The 20,745-nt window shown below is 39.1% G+C and overlaps 1 long non-coding RNA gene across 1 annotated transcript; it reads left to right on the forward strand.

Annotated features, from left to right (window-relative positions):
- Nucleotides 1-17,834, forward strand: LOC116421834. The gene is made up of 3 exons (XR_004232391.1): nucleotides 1-85; nucleotides 14,235-14,333; nucleotides 17,028-17,834. It is a non-coding gene; the product is annotated as an uncharacterized LOC116421834 (long non-coding RNA).
- Nucleotides 17,835-20,745: the final 2,911 nt, after the last annotated feature.

Raw genomic sequence — 20,745 nt, forward strand, 5'->3', positions numbered from 1 at the left:
AGGAGGCGGGACTCGAAACCTCCTCCCGCCAATTGGAAAAGATGACAGGCGGGGCCGTCGCCCTCCAATAGGATTTAGCGAGAAGGTGAAATTGGAAGGGGGTGGAAATAGGTGGTTGACAATACTAGGCGGGAGAGAGGTGCCCCATTGTAGCAGGGTAAGCCCGTCAGGTAGTTGAACTTGGGGTTGGAGCCTCTCGGCCGCCGTAGACACACCTGAGGCTCGCGGCGCGAAGTGTCCCCGGTAGCCCGGCAGCTGTCTTCCCTGCATCTTAGAAAGATACGTCCCCCTCTTTCCCCTCGTTTTCTTTCCGCTATAAAGCGCCTCACGCGCCCCCACCCATCACCGACCCCCGCCCCAACCCGAAGCCTCTAAACCATTGTTCTTTCCCGCCCGGCCTACGACCCTCTCTTTGTCTCTTCCTTTCTCCTCTAAGGCTCCTCCTCACCTGCGCCGGCGCCCGCTCCGCCCGGGCCCCACCCCAGGCGCCAGCCCAGCCTGGCCCGAGCTGCTCCCGGGAGAGTCGCGCCCGGGCTTTGCGCTGGGAGAGTCTCCGTGCCCTCCTCCCTCGCGTTCTGGGTGCTCTGCGGTTTCTCGTTCCCGCGAGCACCCGGCCCGCCCCTCTGCCGGGCTCCCCGGAGCCTGAGGTCGCGGCGGCGGGGGGTGTCCGAGCCGGCGGGCGCCTCGGAGACCTGACGGGACCGAGGGGGAAGCGCACGCCCTGGCTCTCCCTGCATTCTCACCTTTCCCGGGGGTCCCTCACCCTGCTCCCCTAGTGACGTGGAGAGGAAAAATGGCTCTAAAGGAACGGGATAAAGTACACAGGGCTGCAAAGGTCACGGACAACGCCGCTTGCCAGCTGTGTGCCCCCAGGCAAGTCTCTCCGGTTTGCCTCGATTTCCTATGGGTAAGACCGGGCGTAACCGTAGCGCCTCCTTCCCAGGAGCGCGCGGCACGCTGTCCGGGACGTGAGCGTCAGCCGTTGCTCTAGGGGACCGAGTGCCGAGCTGCCGTCAGGAAGCCCCGAGGGCGTCCTGCCAAACGCAGCGGCCAGCTGTGGGATGGAGCGGCGCTTACCTCCGCCCAGCCTCACGCCACTAGCAACACCCGCCGCGCGGGCCAGACGCGACACCGTGGGCCGGCCTTTCACAAACTTTACCAAGCCGTAGCTGTGACTGTCCATAGCATCATGTATAATTATATATTACTCTTGATCAATCACTAGTCAGTTAAATGCCTGTTACCTGTCAGGTACTGGGAGGCAAGAGCAAAAAGGCAGCTCCCGCCCTCGAGGACTCATGAGCTGATGGGGGAGCAGCCCCCATTGCAAACCAAGACAAGATAAGCGGGAAATAGGTAACAAAGGTACTAAGATGGAGAGGGGCCGGGGAAGGCTTTTCGTGAAAGATGGGACTTTAATTGGGACTTACAGGATGCCATGGAGGTTAGCAGCGGTCGCGGAGAGGAGGGGACATTCCAAACAGGGCGCACGGGCTCTCTATTATCTTCAGATGCTGTCTTTAACATGCAGAGCCCTTTATAATCTAGCCCCCCGCTACCTTTTCGGTCTACTTACTCTCCTACAAACACTCGTCCCTTCAGTGACATTGGTCTCTCGGCTGTTCCACAAACTAAACACTCCGTCTCTCAGTTCCGGTTCCTGGCATTTTCTCTGGCTGTTGCCCATGCTTGACATATTTTCTTCCTTTCCCTTTAACTCCCAAAATCAATGGCTCCTTTAAGTTTCAGCTGATGGTAAATTGCCAAGTGGCAAATAACTCCTCCGAACTAAGAGAAATACGCATATTTACCCAGCCTTAGAGAAGTTGGCAAAGAAACTTTTGAGGCGAGACTACTCCATATTTTCTTTATTTGAGTTACTGAATAATTGGGATAGGATGTCAGATTAAGGAGGTGGCAGAGAAGACTATTTTAACCTTGAGATAATTTTTTTTTATTGGTGTTGCTCAAATCTTCTCTATTCCCAAGATTAGGTGTGATCTGGGTAGAGATATTTCTCAGTAATTAATTTTATCAGAACATCTGAATATCTAGGTAGGACCGGAGATCTAAGATAAGGGTGGCCTTTGAAATATAATCAGAATAAAATACAGACCAAGAGTCTATATTTATTTACCTTATAAACCCCAAGTCTTTGATCTGTAAGGTTAGTTTTAAATGTTGAAAGGAGAAAAGATTGCTCTCCTAAATTCACAGCACACAAGTTTTGTCTATTCCCTTCGCATGAACTAGGTCCTAAATTCAGTTGTTTCTATGCTGCTGGAGTACGGAAACTTTCAGCACTGTTCTGGTGCTTTCAGGCAAATTTTAGCCAGGACAACTTACTGCAGCTCTATATTCCTTACCTGAATAGAGAGATCTTTGATAATCGTAATGGGGAAAAGTTTGGAATTTGGAAGCAGAAGCTAAGTATTTGAATAATGACTTTAAAATTTGTGGAATATTCTTAAGCGATTCATTCAGACTTTTTGGGTCTCAGTTTCCTCATCTATAAAATAAGAGGATTAGACTAGATGATATTTCAGGGCCTTCTCTGTTCCAATCAACAAGATACAATATCTATCTAAGCAAAACCCATCAGCATGTTGAGGGACCTGGGACTATAAAATGTAAGAATCGAATGAAGAAGAACCAGAAATGTTTCAAGAAGAAAATTGCAGGATACATGATGTTTTTGAAAGGAAAGTCAGGCGAAAGAGAAATGCCACTTTTTCTACTGGTCCCCAGAAGGCAGAACCAAGAGATGCAATAGCTACAAATTTCAGAGAAGTCAATTCAGAGAAGTCAACATAAGGGAAAGTTCTTAAAATTAATCAAAAAGGAAACACCACACCTCAAAGGGTACTGGACTTTGTGTGAGGTCTTCGTTGTAAGTTATCTTTATAGCTATTTATTCAATATACAATTATCCCTTCCATATCAAGGGGTTTGGGGTTAGGATCTCCTTAATCTGGAAAAATCTGCATAAAATTTTTTGATTCCCTCAATCAGAAAAGAAGTTTTTTTTCCTTTTATGATGTTTATAGTACATTATTATAAAATTTGAGTGGATATTATACAATACTATATATATGCATTTCTGAGTTTCTAAACTTTTTCTGTTTCATCTGCTGGCCTTTTCATGTTGTCTCTGGCTTCCAAATTTAAAAAAAAATTCCCATTTAATTTCTTATGCCATTCCATCATATATTGAAAGTGCAATAGAGACAGTCACAATATGGAAGGGATAACTTTGTTAAACTAGAATTTGAGGTCCTATCTAATTTTGAAGCTAGGTTATATATTTCCCAATTTTTACCACCAATAAAAATTTATCCATACTTCTTCCATAAACTTTCAAGATATTACTAAGTGCTATGGATGTGGCCAGATGGGAGAAGAAGGGACCCAAAAATGTAGAAGTTACCAGCCATGTTTATGCTTATGGTCCTTAGGATCTAGTGGAAAAAGCAGTATTATCAAAACATGACAATAAAATAAAGCTTTAAAAATGACCAGAATCTACAAAGCAAATTCAACAGTATTCATTTTGAGGAGCTATGACTTCAGGGTTTTTTTCTTTGCTGAAAATATTTTTAAAACTCCTTTGGGGGCAGCTAAGTGGTGCAGTGGATAGAGCACTAGTTCTGAAGTCAAGAGGACCTGAGTTCAAATATGGCCTCAGACATTTAACACTTCCTAGCTGTGTGACCTTGGGCAAGTCATTTAATCCCAATTGCCTCAGGAAAAAAAAAAAATGTAGAACTCCTTTGGTCTTTCACAGCTAATTTATAAGCTATAAAAGAAATTTTATCCCTGATATTTTTTAAGTATATATATTTGCTTTTTGTTGTTTTTGTTTGTTTTTTGCAAAACTGTTATTCCCCTATTTGGTTGCCTACCTTACTCATTAAATTGGGTGATTTGATTTTTGGCAATTTCAAAAAAGTTATAATCAGCCTTAAAGCATACCTATTAACTGTGAAAGAAGATATTCAAAGGATATAAGTGCAACTAGCATTTCTAATCATATGAAAAAATGTTCTAAATCACTATTGATTAGAGAAATGCAAATTAACACAACTCTGAGGTACCAATTCACACCTCTCAGATTGGCTAAGATGACAGAAAAAGATAATCATAAATGTGGGAAAATTGGGTTTGATCTTATCCAACCATTCTGGAGAGAAATTTGGAACTATGTCCAAAGGGTTATCAAACTATGTATAACCTATGATCCAGCAGTGAATCTACTGCATCTCTATTGCAAAGAGATCATAAAAAAAGAGAAAAGGACTCACATGTGCAAAAATGTTTGTACCAGCCCTTTTTATAGTGACAAGGAACTAGAAACTGAGTGAATATCCTTTAGTTGGGGATGGCTGAATAAGTTGTGCTATATAAATGTAATAGAATATTATGGTTCCATAAGAAACGATCAGCAGGATGATTTCAGAAAGGCCTGGAGAAACTTACATGAACTAATGCTAAGTGAAATGAGCAGAACCAAGAGAATATTGTACACAGCAACAACAACATTATGTGATGATCACCTTTTATGGACTTGGCTCTTTTCAACAATAAGGTGATTTCAGCCCAATTCCAAAAGACTTGTGATGGAGAGAACCATCTGTCCAAAGAGAGGACTATGGGAATTGAATAGTCATGACATAGTATTTTCATCTTTTTTGTTATTGTTTACTTGCTTGTTTTTTCTTTCTCTTTTTTCCCTTTTTGATCTGATTTTTCTTGTAAAGCATGATAAATGTAAACATATGTTTAGAAGAATTGTGCATGTTTAACTTATATTGGATTACTTGTCTAGGGGAGGAAAGAAGTAGGGAGGAGAGAGAAAAATTTAGAACAACAGGTTTTTCAAGGGTGAATGTTGAAAACTATCTTTGCTATTAATCAGAGAAATGCAAATTAAGACAACTCTGAGATACCACTACACACCTGTCAGATTGGTTAGAATGACAGGGAAAGGTAATGCGGAATGTTGGAGGGGATGTGGCAAAACTGGGACACTGACTAATACATTGTTGGTGAAATTGTGAACACATCCAGCCATTCTGGAGAGCAGTTTGGAACTATGCTCAAAAAGTTATCAAACTCTGCATACCCTTTGATCCAGCAGTGTCTCTACTGGGCTTATACCCCAAAGAGATAGTAAAGAAGGGAAAGGGACCTGTATGTGCCAAAATGTTTGTGGCAGCCCTGTTTGTAGTGGCTAGAAAATGGAAAATGAATGGATGCTCATCAATTGGAGAATGGTTGGGTAAATTGTGGTATATGAATGTTACGGAATATTATTGTTCTGTAAGAAATGAACAGCAGGATGAATACAGAGAGGCTCGGAGAGACTTGGAGAGACTTACATTAACTGATGTTAAGTGAAATGAGCAGAACCAGGAGATCATTATATACTTCAACAACAATACTGTATGAGGATGTGTTCTGATGGAAGTGGATTTCTTCGACAAAGAGAAGATCTAATTCAGTTTCAATTGATCAAAGATGGACAGAAGCAGCTACACCCAAAGAAAGAACACTGGGAAATGAATGTAAACTGTTTGCATTTTTGTTTTTCTTCCCAGGTTATTTTTTACCTTCTGAATCCAATTCTTTCTGTGCAACAAGAGAACTGTCTGGTTCTGCACACATATATTGTATCTAAGATATACTGTGACATATTTAACTTGTATAGGACTTCTTGCCATCTGGGGGAGGGGGTGAAGGGAGGGAGGGGAAAAGTCAGAACAGAAGTGAGTGCAGGGATGTTGTAAAAAAAAATTACCCAGGCATGGGTTCTGTCAATAAAAAGTTTTAATAATAATAAAACAAAGAACTAAAAAAAAAAAAAAGAAAACTATCTTTGCATGTATTTTGAAAATAAAAAGCTATTATTATTATTTTTTAAAAGGGCAGTGAGATGGCAAAGTGTCAAGTCTGAAGGCGGAAAGGCTCATTTTCCTGAATGAAAATCTGGACTCAGATCCTTATTAGTTGTGTGACCTTGGTTAAGTGACTTAACCCTGTTTGCCTCAGTTTCCTCATCTATAAAATGGTTAGGAGAAGCAAATAGCAAACCATTCCTGTGTCTTTCTCAAGAATATCCTAGATTGGGTCACAAAGGGTCAGACCAGACTGGAAAATGTTTGAACAACAAACCCAAAAGCAAAAGATACTCAAAATGTGCCACAAATTCTGAAGTAAATTTCCTAAGTCATTGACTGTCTGTATATTAAAGCTAGAAGAATCCTTTCATACTAAAAATGTTTTAATACAAGTTTCATTGGAATAATATCACACAGTGAATTAGACTTGAATAAGAAGGTTTTAATATGCATAAATGGGACCAAGAGGATGAGTTCATTCCAAAGATGGAGATGTACAAAGAAATAGTGGCAGAAGACAGCAAAATGATAAGAGGGTATAACAAAATAGTCCAGTTTGATTGGAGGGTAATGTATATAAAAAAAGTATAGTGCCATGAAACAAACCTAAAAAGACAGGTTGAAGCCAAATTGGGAAAGGCCTCAAATATCAGGTTAAGGAATTTATATTATTCAATAAACAGTGTAAGCCACTGATTTTTAGCAGGGGATTGATGTGATCAGATCTAAACATTGTAAAGATTATTTTGGAAACTATATGAGAATGGATGGGACAGACACCAGAGGCAGGAAAAGTAGTTAAAAATCTTTTATAATAGTTAATAATAAGAGGGTCCTGAGCTGGAGTAGTGTCCGTAAGAGTGTGAATTAGGGATAGAGCCAAAAATGTTGTCAAAAAAGAATCAATAGAAGTTGGAAACTAATTGATTAAGGAAATTCATTTCAACATAAAAATTTTTTTGGCACCTACTATATACAAAATACTTAGTTTGGCATTAGATAATGATAAGTAATGAAAAATAATCCATGTCATCAAGAAACATACTAGGAGAAATAATATATAAAAAGATAAGTAAAAGTAAATCTTTTAATAACTTAAATTCAACAACTTAGGAGTCATGTAACTACATGAAAGGGAAAGAAAATGAAGGATGAGGCTAGAAAATGGTATAGTAATGCCATTAAAAGAATGAATTGAGTGGAGAGGCAGAACAGGATGACATGCATTTGAGGTACAATGGAAATCCAGATGAGAATACACTTATTGGAAGTGTCCATTGCACATATGAGAGTAGAAATTTTGAGAGATATTAAAGATTTGGGAATCATGTGCATCAAAGAGATACTTGAAATTATGGAAGTATGCACAATGGCCAATAAAGAGGGCATGAAAACAAAGGGCTGAAGACAAACTTTTGGGTGACATTTAGAAAAGAACCAGTGAAACAAGATGCAAACAGAGAAAACAAGGAACCAAGTTGCAAATGAGCAATATGTGAAAGCATATTACACAGTTGTAAAGCACAACTCAAATGTAAAGTAATCAAACTCTTGAAGGATAAATAAAACATATGTAATTGTAGAAGAAAGAAAAAAGCATCCCTATTAGGGCAACAGCAGAATTATGAATGCTCAAGCTGTGTCCAGGATCAGTGTAGGCATCTGTCTAGCCAAAAGTTCTTGTAAGGAAATAGGAGAAGACAGAATTGGAATCTGATTGTAGGGGGTTTAGAATACTAAAGTAAATCTGTTTTTTATTTTGTAGGCAAAGGAAAGGCATTGAAGGGTTTTAAATGAGAAGTGGCATAGACAAAATGGCCATATTTCCTTTAGTAATGCACAACCACTACTTGATGAATGAATAAAGAATTGGGGTTTGTCCACAATGGGTACTTATTTTTTTTTCCAGAATATGGAAGTGTTTACTAGTATATTCTGAAAACAGTATTATAATTTTATTTCTGTCCATATCTTTCATGGCAGGGTAGGAGCAGAGCTAAAAATCCAAGTTTCCAAAAATTCAATTTTGTAACCTATACCATCTTTTGAATTCGAGATTGACCTATCTTAAATTTAGGTTTTTCTGAACTTGAGAGAAAATGTAAAAATCTGTGTGTAGGTCTCAGCTTGGAAATAAAGTATAGAACTTCCAAATATGACTTCTATTTTTCCTCTTTTTTATTTTCCTTTTTTTTCCTTTCCTTTTTTTTTTTTTTTGCTGAGACAGCTGGGGTTAAGTGACTTGCCCAGGGTCATACAGCTAGAAAGTGTTAAGTGTCTGAAGCCAGATTTGAATTCAGGTCCTCTTGACATCAGGGCTGGTGCTGTACCCACTGTACCACCTAGCTGCTCTTAAAATATGACTAATAAACAAAATTGAGTCAAATAATTAGTTGACAGTTTGCTATACTTTTATGTTGAAGCTATTGTAAAAATTTGAAAACAACATTGGTTAAAAAGTCCTGTCATCCATAGTAAAGGCTGAAAATTCTGCTTATAAGTGATCACATTGTTTAGCTGATCTTCATGCCATCTGCCTCTGTGTGATGCCGTTATATTTCCTAGCCCACCAGAAGATGATTTAGTTCTCTCAGCCTCTCCATCTGGTCCATATTGCTTCATTCCTCACTGTCATTCTCTAAAAGCTCCCGAGGAGCTAGGGGTACCTGTGAAATTAGTATAAAAGCCCCAGTCTTGGGATCTTGCCAGGGAAGTCTGAGTGTCTCTCAACTGTGACTGACTCACACTCAGTGTTAGTTGTTGCAGCATGAAACTTTGGAGTGAAGCCCGTCCCAGGGAGGGTACTACATCCAGCCTCAATCTCACCATCTGTAGCTACTCCCTGCCAACCCAGAGCCAAACAGAATCAGCAAGCTTCTCATTCTGGTTTCACCATCTGCTGCCTGTTCTGTGTGCTGACCAACCACATTCTGTGTGAGAACTCTGAATGCCTATCTCTCAGTTCATTTTCCATCTTAGAGTGTGCTTTCCTAAAAAGAATACTCTTGAGAGCCACCTCCCAAAACTGACTTGCTAATCTTCAGGGAAGAAGGTGTCACTTCGAAATTTAGGCTTCCTAAACCCAATTCTCATTCCACCATTATGAGATCCCAGAGAAGCACATAGCTGGGTGGCTCAGGTTTTCAGGATTAATGCTAAGCCAGACTAAATTATTTTTACTCTATTCCTTGGTTACAGTTTTGTAAACATGTGCCACCAGAGAGGTTGGGTGAAGGGATATGAAAAGATAAAGAATCGTACAGCTAAAAAGAACCTTAGAGATTGTGTGACCCACTTCACTTCATAAAGGGAGAAATTAAAGCCTGAAATAGGGAAAATATGCAGAATCAGTCAATGAGTCTACAAGTATTTATTAAGCATTTATTTTGGGCTTGGAAGTGTACTAAGTCCTGGGAATACAAGGAAAAATGTCTAGTCTGAAACTTCAAAGAATTCTCAGGGTAACAAGCAATCAGACACACATGCATCCCACACACACACTTACGTCTACATATAAACTTAAAGGATATTGTATACTCTGTTTTGCCATGGTAGGTAATGTGTCTAAATGTGGCTCATAAGGAAGTATGAACAGTTATCTCTAGTGTCTCCTCATATTACCCTTTCCAAGGGAAAATTTGATTCTTGCCAGAAGGGGAAACAGGAAATCAAGGTCAGAGGCTAACAACTCTGTTGTCCTCAGAGAAAAAGGTACCAGGTTAGAATTATATCCACCCACCCACCTTAAATATTCTTAGTCTAAGGAAAATAATTTTAAAATTCAAGCTGAGTTCCTAGATCACTATCCCTTGAAGGGGAAGGAGTAATCCTAGCTATATATGCAAGGTTTGACTTCCTTTCAACAAAATGTCTTTCAAAAAGAGTACACATAGTAAACTCAATTATCCAAGATATACTTCCAAGATATGTAGATGAGAATATGTATCAGACAAAACACAGAATGAATGAGCTCTCCCAATGAGAATGAGAGATCTCAACTCAATCAAGAGAAAGAATCCCAGTTCTCCCCACTCAGGAGGGAAGTCTTTAATATATTAAATTAGGAATAGATAATGGAGTCATAAGTTCTTCTGTATGATGGCTTTTCCCAAGAGTCTTTCTCTCCCTTCAGGGACCTGAAAAGAATATGGAAGTCAAAAGACCAGGATCTTTCTTAAGTGTCACCAATTCTGTCCCTATCTCAGGAATAGAACAATGAGGAAAGGTTATAAAAGCTATATATACAGTATAAAATGGAAGGCAGTCTCAGAGGAAAGACACTAGTGGGAAATGGGGTGGGAGAGGATAGGGAGAAGACAGAAAAGAAAGGCCTCCTTTAGAAGGTAGCATTTGAGCTGAGTCTTGAAGTAATCTAGGAAAGGCAGAAGGTAATGGTGAGGAAATAGAGCATTCCAGATGTGGATGATAGGTAGGGTAAAGACACAGAGTAGAGATATAGCAAGGGCTGTACCCTCCAATATGTGGCATAAGAGTTTCATAGTTGTGGTTCAGAGGGAACAGAATAGCTATCTCAAATCTCTTCTTCAATCTTCTCCAAGGGAGGCTTTAATTCCTTTCAGGAGGGAAAGCAGGAGGTTAAGACCAGTAGCTTAGCCACAGTGCTCTGAGAGAAACAGAGATAGAGACAGAGACAGAGAGAAGAGACAGAGAAACAGAGACAGAGAGACAAAGAGAGACAGATAGAAAGAGACAGAGAGAGAGAGAGACAGAGAGAGAGAGACAGAGAGAGACAAAGAGTGAGAAACAGAGAGAGACAGGAGAGGAAGAAGGAGAGGGGAGTCTATTTTCCTTAGACTAAGAATATTTAAGGTGAATGGGTGGATATAATTCTAACCTGGTACCTTTTTCTCTGAGGACAACAGAGTTGTTAGCCTCTGACCTTGATTTCCTGTTTCCCCTCCTGGCAAGAGGGGAGTATGTGTGTGCATAAAAGTAGGGGGATTAGAATTATATCTCTGCTCCCTTAAATATTACTAGACTAGGGGAAGTGGTTTTCATATTCCAGTCAACTTCTGATTGCTATTTCATTATTGAGGAAGCAATAACCTAAGCTCAACATGCAAAGCTTGACTCCCTTCCCACTAGTTCCACAATAAACACACATAGCAAATAGCAAAGGACTTCATTTATCCAAGTCAATAATAAAACAGAAATCAAATAAAACATTCACAGGGAAATATATACCAGACAATATACACTGAAGGAGCTCTTTTATTGGGAGCAAGGTAACTCAGCTTAGTCAAGAGAGATTGTGAGATCTCACGCAAAAGGAAGTTCCCAAAAGTCTCTAATATGCAAGTTGGAGTGAGGGATATGATGGAAACTATCAACTTGGATGTCAGCTTCCCAGGATTTTGTTTTCCTTTCAGCAACCTGAAGTAGGGTTAGCATCTCTCTCAAAGCTAGAAGTCAGAAGTACTCAAAACAGAGATGGAAGAGACTAGATGGAAGAGACTCAAAGAGTGTTGGGAGACTTTAGGAGTTTGAAGATAGGAAATCTCCCTTCTTTCCTGCCCTCAAAATTTCTGCTTGTCCTTCCTGCAGACAGAGGCCATTGATCTCCATCAATAAGGAGAGAGAACTACACCAACGAGTTTTAGGTCTCAGTTACAGAAGGAAGGCACATCATGTGGGAGTGTGAAAAGACTGGAAAAGTAGGAAAGGGAGAGATTGTAAAAGACTTTAAAAATCAAATAAATTTTATGTTTGAGCCTGGAGGAAATAGGGAACTATTGAACTTATCCAAAGTGCTTACTTCACAAGGTAATTATGAAATTCAATGATATATAAAAAATTCAATCTTCTGATGGAATTAATTGGTTCATTCTTGTAATTCTATACTCCTCCTAATCAGACAGGAAGCTTCCTGATGGATGACATGACTTCCTCCAGAGGAATGAACAACTGAGCACAATTTGTTCTAAGGTGGAGCCTATAGAGCTTGATCAGATATAGGAAACCACATGGCCATCCACTACATCCCTGGACACCACCAGTCATCCTGACTTTTGTCTTGCTACTGGACTTTGACTTCTCTGGAAGGGAAAGTGAGGCTAACAATTTGTCTTGTTCTACTTCTCTTAAATTTGGTTCTCCAAGAGTTAAAATCACCCCATGATATTGTTGATCCTCTTCTAAAACAAAGGGCAAACAACAATTGAGCTAATTTTCTTTCCCCACCAAGGAAAAATAAAGAAATTATCAAATAAGTATACTTGTTTATTATAGTTTTAATATTTAGGATTATAGTTTTTAGATCAGAAAGGATCTTAGAGATCTTGTAATCCAAGTTCTTATTTTTCAGGTGAGGAAACTGAGGCTTGGAGAGGGGAAACCATTTGCCCAAGGTCACTAAAGTAGTGAATGGCAGAGCCAATATTTAACCTCATGTCCACTGATTCCAGATGCAGGGCTTTCCCTACTGTATATCAAGTAGTAGTTCCTAAACATCAAAAAGATCAAAATTCAAAATTGGTCACCTCTAGAGTTAACAAAAGAAAACCCTTTCACCTCCATATCTGATGATGAATAGCAATATTCCTGGACAGCTGCTAGGTCTAAAAAAAAAATTTAAAAAACAGGTTTCTCAGACTTAAGTATTATCCTCCACCTTGACAAACCCCACCCCCAACATTGTTCACCTTCATTACTTGAGCCAAAGAATAAGTCAGAATACATAGCCGTTACACACTGGTAACATGTCTAGGGGTCCTAGGCAAGCAGAGGCCCCCAGGTAGCAGAAGCAAAGCAGAAAACAGCAGAAATCTTCCATGGTTGGAAATGTGATCTACTGAAATATTTTATTTTCATTCTGCAACCAACCTGAACATTTTATGTTGATGTGCCTGTCACTGTTACAGGCACCAAAGCCCAGGTGGCAAAGCTGAAGGGGAGATGTGCTGGGAATACAGATAAAAGTAGGTATAAATTTTGAAGCAAGTCCTAAAGCTTCTCCTCTCCCTCCTCCTCACCCTGCCAGCTGCCCAGTGCAATCTCATTGTTCTTCTCTTAAGCCTGGTTAGAAGATTCTAATGCACTAAATCCATTTATTCACCTGGAATAAGCTCTCTCATCTCAAAGCCTTTCATTAATGACCTTTAGACTTATACAGGCTTTATTTCTAGCTCTTCCCCAGAGACATCATTTACACTCTGACTTTTCTTATTGGCACTACCTCATGAATGATTAGGATGCTTTGACCTTGGTTCTGATTTAATTCTTGTGGACTCTAATACCCACCCAGGAACTACTATTGCTCTAGTAAATAAAGAATTCTTAAGCCATCCAAAAGACAAAGGGGAACATTTGTAGCATCTAGAAAACATGTTTTATTTCAGTTAAGCTACAAATATTAAGTGTCTACTAGTACAAGGCATTCATCTTAGTAAAGACAATATAAAAATAGATGTGATAGGCCCTGCTTCAAGATGCTTGCATTTTAATAGGAAGGAAAGAAACACTAATAAGTATAATATAAGGGAAAATGAGAAAGATGCAAAGCAGAGGTTCAGAAAGAATAAAATGGGAAATTTGGAGAGAGGAAAAGTGATCACTTTCAATTGGGATTCAAGAGAAATTTGGTGAAGAAAATAGCATTGGAGCTGATATTTGAAGGGAGAAACAGAATTCATTTCAAACCTCTGGAATCAATGGAAAGGAAAAGATCCAAGAGAATTATAAGAACATTCCCCCAACAACAACAACCATACCCCACCCCATGCTCTGAATAACTAATAATAAGAAAAATATAAATTGAAACAATTTTGAGGATTTACTTTACATCCAGCAAATTAGCAAAGCTGGAAGTGTGGAATTAAATTTTCTCAATTCAATTCAACAATGACACATTAATGCTTTATTTGTAGAACTATAATTTGGTCCAACCATTCTGGAAAGCATTTTGAAGTTATACAAAGAAAATTACTAAAATGTCTGTTTCTCTGACTGAGATAAGTATGAGAAGATTTATATGAATGGGTATAGAGTGAAGTAAGCAGAGGTGAGAAAACAATAAATACAATGATTAGAAGAATATAAATGGAAAGAACAATAAAACAATGAAAAGTTAATGTAAAATTATAATGACCAAGATTGGCCACAAAAAGAGATATTAAAAGGCATGTGCTTTTCTTCTTTGCAGAGGTGGGGGACTATGGGTGTGGAACATGGTAGATAACCACACTTTTGTGATGGTTAGGTTTACTGATTTTTTAATTTATTCTTTGTTATGGCATGGCTCTCTAAGAGGGGTATTGGGGAGGCGTTCATTGTTAAGTGTTGGTAATGTATAAACAAAATATGTCAATATTATTTTAGAAAAACATCTAGGAGAGAGAACGGATAATTAATGAAAGATCCCAGAAGAGGTGATAGAGGAAATGAACAGGAATGGAGCATAACAGTACAGATGGAAAGGTTAGTATTGTTAAGGAAGTAGGCAACATTTTGTTCTGAATCTGATGTAAAGTCTCAAAGAAAGATCTAATTGATGATTGTATACACTTGTATATGTACATTAACCACTAATTAGTGATAAATACATGGAGTCGAATGTGTCATTACTTTAAATAATAAGTCTAATTAAACAGAATGAAGTAGTTATTTTCTATACTGTCTTTTTCTTTTTTTATTTCTCTTTTTTTCTATTGTTAGTTTTTAATATTTATATGAAAGTAATATTTTCATGCTAGTTAGGGGAAAACATTATTTTGTCAAGACCTTTTCTTCAATGTAGTGATTACCAACTTTTCTCAAGTAAACATTAACTATACCAAATGCTAGATTCCAAAGGCAAATACATAACAAAATCATGCCTTTAATGATATTACATTTTCATTGATTTAGAGCTGGAAGGGATCTTAGAATTCAACTAGTCTACCCCTTCCCTCATTTTATAGATGAGGAAATTGAGGCTCAGGGAAGTTCAATGACTTGCCTAAAGTCAAAAGATAGAAAAGGATACGATTAGGATTTGAACTCTGGTCCTTTGACGTCAAAGTCAGATCTCCCTGTTATTTTTTTTTTTTTGACTTTAAAACTTGTAGTTCTCTCCATCCTCAACTCTAACTATAGATATCCCTGGCTTCTTGTCTCCTACAGGAAGCCTTCTTAATTCAATGTCTTCCTTTTTGTAATTATTTCCCAGTTGCTTGTGTGTGTGTGTGTGTGTGTGTGTGTGTGTGTGTATATATTTGTATATATTTATTGTATGTATACATATATGTATATATTTGCATTTTGTTTCCCTCATTAGATTGTAATATCCTTAAGAGTAAAATTTATCTTTTGCTTTTTTTATATCCTTACCTCTTAGCACAGTGTCTAGCACTTAGTAGGTGCTTAATAAATATTTATTAAACTGATTTGAATTAAATATCTGTGATTTTATTTTATCTTCTTTTTCACATACCAAGAATATTAAGTTAATATGCTTTAGTTCCTATGATAATATATCATTGGGCAAGGGTCTTACATTTAGAAAACCAAAAACTAAATTATTTACAAATGCTTTTCAAATCCTTAGCACTCTCTAGCCCACTTCCCTGTGTTCCTTTTTCTTTGAATTTTATGCCAGTACAGAGGCAGCAAATAAACACAAAATAAAACAGATATGCCCCTGTTTCCATAGTGATCTATCTTCATCATTGATAATAGGAAAACCAGGGTCATTAGATTCTTTCACCCCTGCCTGATATGTGAGGAAGTGAAAATGGCAATTAAATAGATGGGGAAAGTGGTTGGATCTGACCAAAGACATACAGAAGAAATCCATTCCTGAAATTATATAATTTTAAAAAGATTCAGGAATGAGTTTCAAGGTGTCTCAAAGATTTGTTTCTAAGAGATTTTGAACATAATTAATGAGTAGATTGCTTTAGGTGGTCTCAACCTGTGCTCTGCCTCCAAAGGCCTTTATAAAAAGGCCATTCTTCTCTTGGTAATGCTACCTCATCCATGTAATTCCAAAATGGCATTATTTCTTTGGTGATGTGCATCATAGAATATCCATATCTCCTTAGGCATTTGACAAAAGAGAAATAACATGGCATAGCAGGAAGAGCCCTGGCCCAGGAGTCAAGAGACCTGGGTCCTAGTTTCTGGTTCTGCTATAGCACTCTCTGGCTCTCCTTTCCCCTTTCTTTAAAATAAAATGTTTAGAGAAAATAATAAAGTCCCTTTCAGATTTCATATTCTTTCATAGACATATTAATGTAACCTTTCTTACCCTGGCCCTCTTTCTCTGCATTCTTTCTCTCTATTCTGTGATATCCTACTTCAGAAACTGAGCAGTTTTTCTCTGCCCTTCTTCACTTTCTCTCATCATAAAAAGTGCCACTAGAAAAATCTACTCGGTTCTCTTTGTCCTCTTTTCAAACAAAAATTTTAAATGTTATGTGTTGGAGAGGAAAGTGATTTTAAAAGGGGGGGACGAGAGTCTGGAAATGCATTAGAGTTCCTGTGATCTGGGTCCCAGTCCTTCAAATGCATAGAAAGTATTTATGTGACATTGGATTTAACACATTTAATATGTTTTGGATTACCTGCCATCTAGGGGAGGTGATGGGGAGAAGGAGGTAAAAATTTAGAACACAATGTTTTTCAAAGGTCAATGTTGAAAAATTACCCATGCATATATTTTGTAAATAAAAAGCTTTAATAAATTTTTTTTTTAAAAAAAAGAAAGTACTTATGTGCATTGCAGAAGTGGGGAGAAGACAGTGCAATGGACAAACAAGGAAGCAGGGAATGTCTCTCAAAGATTATCGGGAGGAGTACCATGTATTAATGCCTCCTATGATTAATTGTTTCCTGAATACCTGTTTAAGATCAGGTCACTGTGTAGCATAACTATCTTTTGCTTAGATAGAAATACATGTAGCCTCTGCCAAAGGAGGTCAGCAAATAATCCAGACAGCGGCAAATCAAAAAGAAAATTGTTGGGAAAATTGGGCTCAGTATTACTTAGGGAAAATGTCAACTTACATATCACATAAAAAAATCAAGATAGTCAAAAGACTCATCAAGCAATAAATTGTTAATAAAATTGATTCTCTGTCTCTCTGTCTCTGTCTCTGTCTCTGTCTCTGTCTCCCTCTTAAAATTTAATAGAATCAAAGAATGTCAGCTGTGGAAAAGACCTTTGCAGGCTTATAGACCAACTCACACATTTCACATATGAGGAAATGGAAGCCCAGAAAGTTTCTGTAAGCTAAAAAAGAATAAGTCATGTTTTCCTTATTGTATGTTTCAATTAAATATTTGTTTATTTCTCTGTTTCCTCAGTCAGCTTAAAATACTCCTGCAATAGTAAACTCCCACTGCTAATGTAACTTGACCTTTCACTGATTTCAAACTGAGAGAAAGGGGAAAACAGTAAATTGCATAAATTAAAGCATTATATTAATTAAAGATTATTAGATGGGTAAAGAGACTTGCTCAGTGTAAACTGTTGTGCCCTGTGGTTATATTAACTCTAGAATTTTCAAGGGGATATGATTGAAAGGTCCAAAATTGGATCTGGCGATTGGATATATCTGCAAAACATGAACAATGTTAACAAGGATTTCTTTTCCCTGGTGTCTTCTCAAGATTGTTTCCATGGTGATCCACATTGTTTTGTCTAAATTATTCCTCATGCAGTTTTTCCTCCCTCATCTAGATATTTGCAAAGCAGCTATCACGAGAGTATCTCTTCTCTGTACAAGTCCCCTGGAGAGGAAAAAGGATACCTATTCAGTAGGGATGTGTGGGATGCTGGAAGGTGAGGGTGGAGGGACTACAAGAGGTGTTTGATTTTCATTGTTTTTGTGAGGTCAGAGAACCTCATACAAGTATCACTTTTGTTCCCAGGGATAACTTTGTGTAATGGGCTGAGGCTTGAGTTGATGCACTGAGGTCCCAAGTACATGAGGCTAACTAGTAATTGGGCTATACTCTATTAATATACATGATTGGATAAAGAATGGTCCCTGTCCACTCTCCGTGCAAGTCCTGATGTATTGTATAGGAAATGACGATTTTGGTGGGTGGAGGCAGAGAGAGAGATAGGAAGAGAAGCTGTGAGAGATTGGGCCTGGGTTCGAGACTCCAAGCTGCTGGTTGTGTAGCTGCTGGTCGAGCTAGCTTCTTGACTCAGCTGCACACATTGCTATCGCCGATTCTCTTCCACCTCCGATCTTTCTTCACTGAGAATAAAGACTGACGATTTTCCCCTAACCTGAATTCCTGTCTCGTGCTGATTTTAAAATACACGATCTTCACATTTGGCGCCCAACGTGGGGCACCAAGGACTGAAGAAGTCTCTGGTGACCAGGAACTTGGGTGAGTATTGTTAATAAACAAATAAGGAACTTATTTTCTTAAAAACTAAACCAGTAATCTTTTTTTTTTTGGCTAAAATGGGACAAATGCTAGCTAAAGACTCTCCATCCCCGCCTCCTCCCCTCTCCTCTGCTCGGCGCGCGCCCTTCTCCCCTCTCTGCCTCCCGCGCGCCAACTATCTTCACGGATGCATCCAAACATAATATTTGTGCTGTGTACTCTCATGATCTAAATATAAAGAGAGTAGTCAGAACTCCTTTTCAGTCCACTCAGCAGAATGAATTATGCTTGGATCATTCTAGCTCTTACTTATATCCAGGAGACATAAATATAATATCTGATTCGGCCTATTCAGTAGGTGTGGTACAAAAGAATTGCCACAGCCCAAATAAAATTTGCAGCCTCTAATATATATCAGCTCTTTAAGAAACTTCAAGAGCAAGTGAGAAAGCATCCAGGTAAGATCTATATATTACATGTCCATTCTCATAGTGAACTTCCAGGTCCCATATTTGATGGCAATTCAAAGGCAGATAGCCTTCTAACTGTTGGTCAATACCCCTTTGTTCCAAGAAGCTCAGGCATCTCATTCTAAATATCATCAGGCTGCTCGAGCTTTACGTTTACAATTTGGAATAACAAGAGAGGAAGCTAGGAGCATAGTAAAAGCCTGTACAGCTTGCCTTCCTTTCACGCTCCTACACTGCCTCCAGGAAGAACCCTCGTGGTTTGAGACCCAATGAAATCTGGCAAATGGATGTGACCCATTATAAATCTTTTGGTCGTCTGTCTTTCATCCATGTTGTGGTAGACACCTTTTCAGGATTCACTTTTGCAATGCCAGCAGCAAAGAGACAGCCAGTGGTCACTGAATTCCTCATACAAGCATTTGCCATTATGGGTGTGCCACAAGCAATAAAAACAGACAATGGTCCTGCTTATACTTCAAAACATTTTGCACACTTTTGTGCACAGTATAAGATTTTACACACCACGGCATACCTTTTAATCCTCAAGGACAGGAAATAGTGGAGAGGAGAAACATAGATATTAAGACACTCCTCCAAAAACAAAAGAAAGGGGGAGCCACAGGTAACCCTAGAGAACTTCTAAATCTAGCTCTTTATACTATTAACTTCTTGATTTTGTCAAAGATGCACTGGCTCCGGCAGACAGGTTTTATAACCCACCCGAAGGTCAGTGTCCAGTGCGAGCGGCTCCACTATCTTTAGATAATTGCCAGGTGATGTGGAGAGACCCAGAAAGTGGTGAATGGAAAGGACCAGATAGGCTAACTGCTTTGGGGAGAGGGTTTGCTTGTATCTCTACAGGTGGAGAAAGGAATCAGATGGTGCCAACGAGCCATATTCACCTTGTCCATCGCAGAGAGACAGAGCAGACCTTTGAAACAAAGGAAGACCAAGAAATATCGGTGGTGCTGTTGCTGATTGTGCTCACCATTGAAAGAGCGTGGCAGTTATGGCGTTTGACTCATGGACATCAAAGATTGTTGGACTTCAAAACCCTCAGGAATCATTGGATTCTCTGAGCCATAGGACTCAAAACCCTTAGGAATCATTGGATTCTCTGAGACATAGGACTTGAAAACTCTCAGGAATCATTGGATTCTCTGAGAAATGATAAGACTGTTACAACACTTCAAAATCTGCTGGAATCATTGGATTCCCTAACACATAAAAGACTTTTGCAGGACTTCAAAAACTCAGGGGATCATTGGATTCCTGACATGTGAAACAATGGACAATAGATTGGTTTTGGACTATCTTGGCTGCTGAAGAAGGTGTATGTGTGACTGTTGTTTACATACCCACCTTCTAGGACTTCTGGTGATCTTTTGCAACACCATGTTGATTTATATTGTTTGCTATTCCGCTACTTGCGTGTACAATTCATGTTTGTTACACCACATCGAGCCTGCACTGACTGAGGGGAGGGTCATCCATAATAGCCTCTGCGTTATTGCTATGTGCTTGTGTAATACCTCCCATGCTGATGGGTTTGTGCATAATAAGACCCTTCAGCCCAGAAACCCACTAGCAACCCCATTTCCCTTTGGTGCTTTTCATCTCCCTTCCTGAGATGTCAGGTAGGGCGTGATCATCTCCTTTTAGTGCTTTCACCGCCTTTTCTGAGAAGTCAGGAGGCTGTGATCACCTCCTTTCGGTGCTTTCACCACCTCCTCTGAGAAGTTAGGAAGGCTGTGATCACCTCCCTTGGGGCTCTGACCTCCCTGAGGAGTCAGGGATGGCATGACCACCTGTGTTCTAAAATAAAAGAAAGCGGGAGATGTAATGGGCTGAGGTTTGAGTTGATGCACTGAGGTCCCAAGTACGTGAGGCTAAATAGTAATTGGGCTATACTCTATTAATATACATGATTGGATAAAGAATGGTCCCTGTCCACTCTCCGTGCAAGTCCTGATGTATTGTATAGGAAATGACGATTTTGGTGGGTGGAGGCAGAGAGAGAGAGACAGGAAGAGAAG

The sequence above is a fragment of the Sarcophilus harrisii genome, chromosome 2, assembly GCF_902635505.1.
Source record: "Sarcophilus harrisii chromosome 2, mSarHar1.11, whole genome shotgun sequence".
NCBI lineage: Eukaryota > Metazoa > Chordata > Mammalia > Dasyuromorphia > Dasyuridae > Sarcophilus > Sarcophilus harrisii.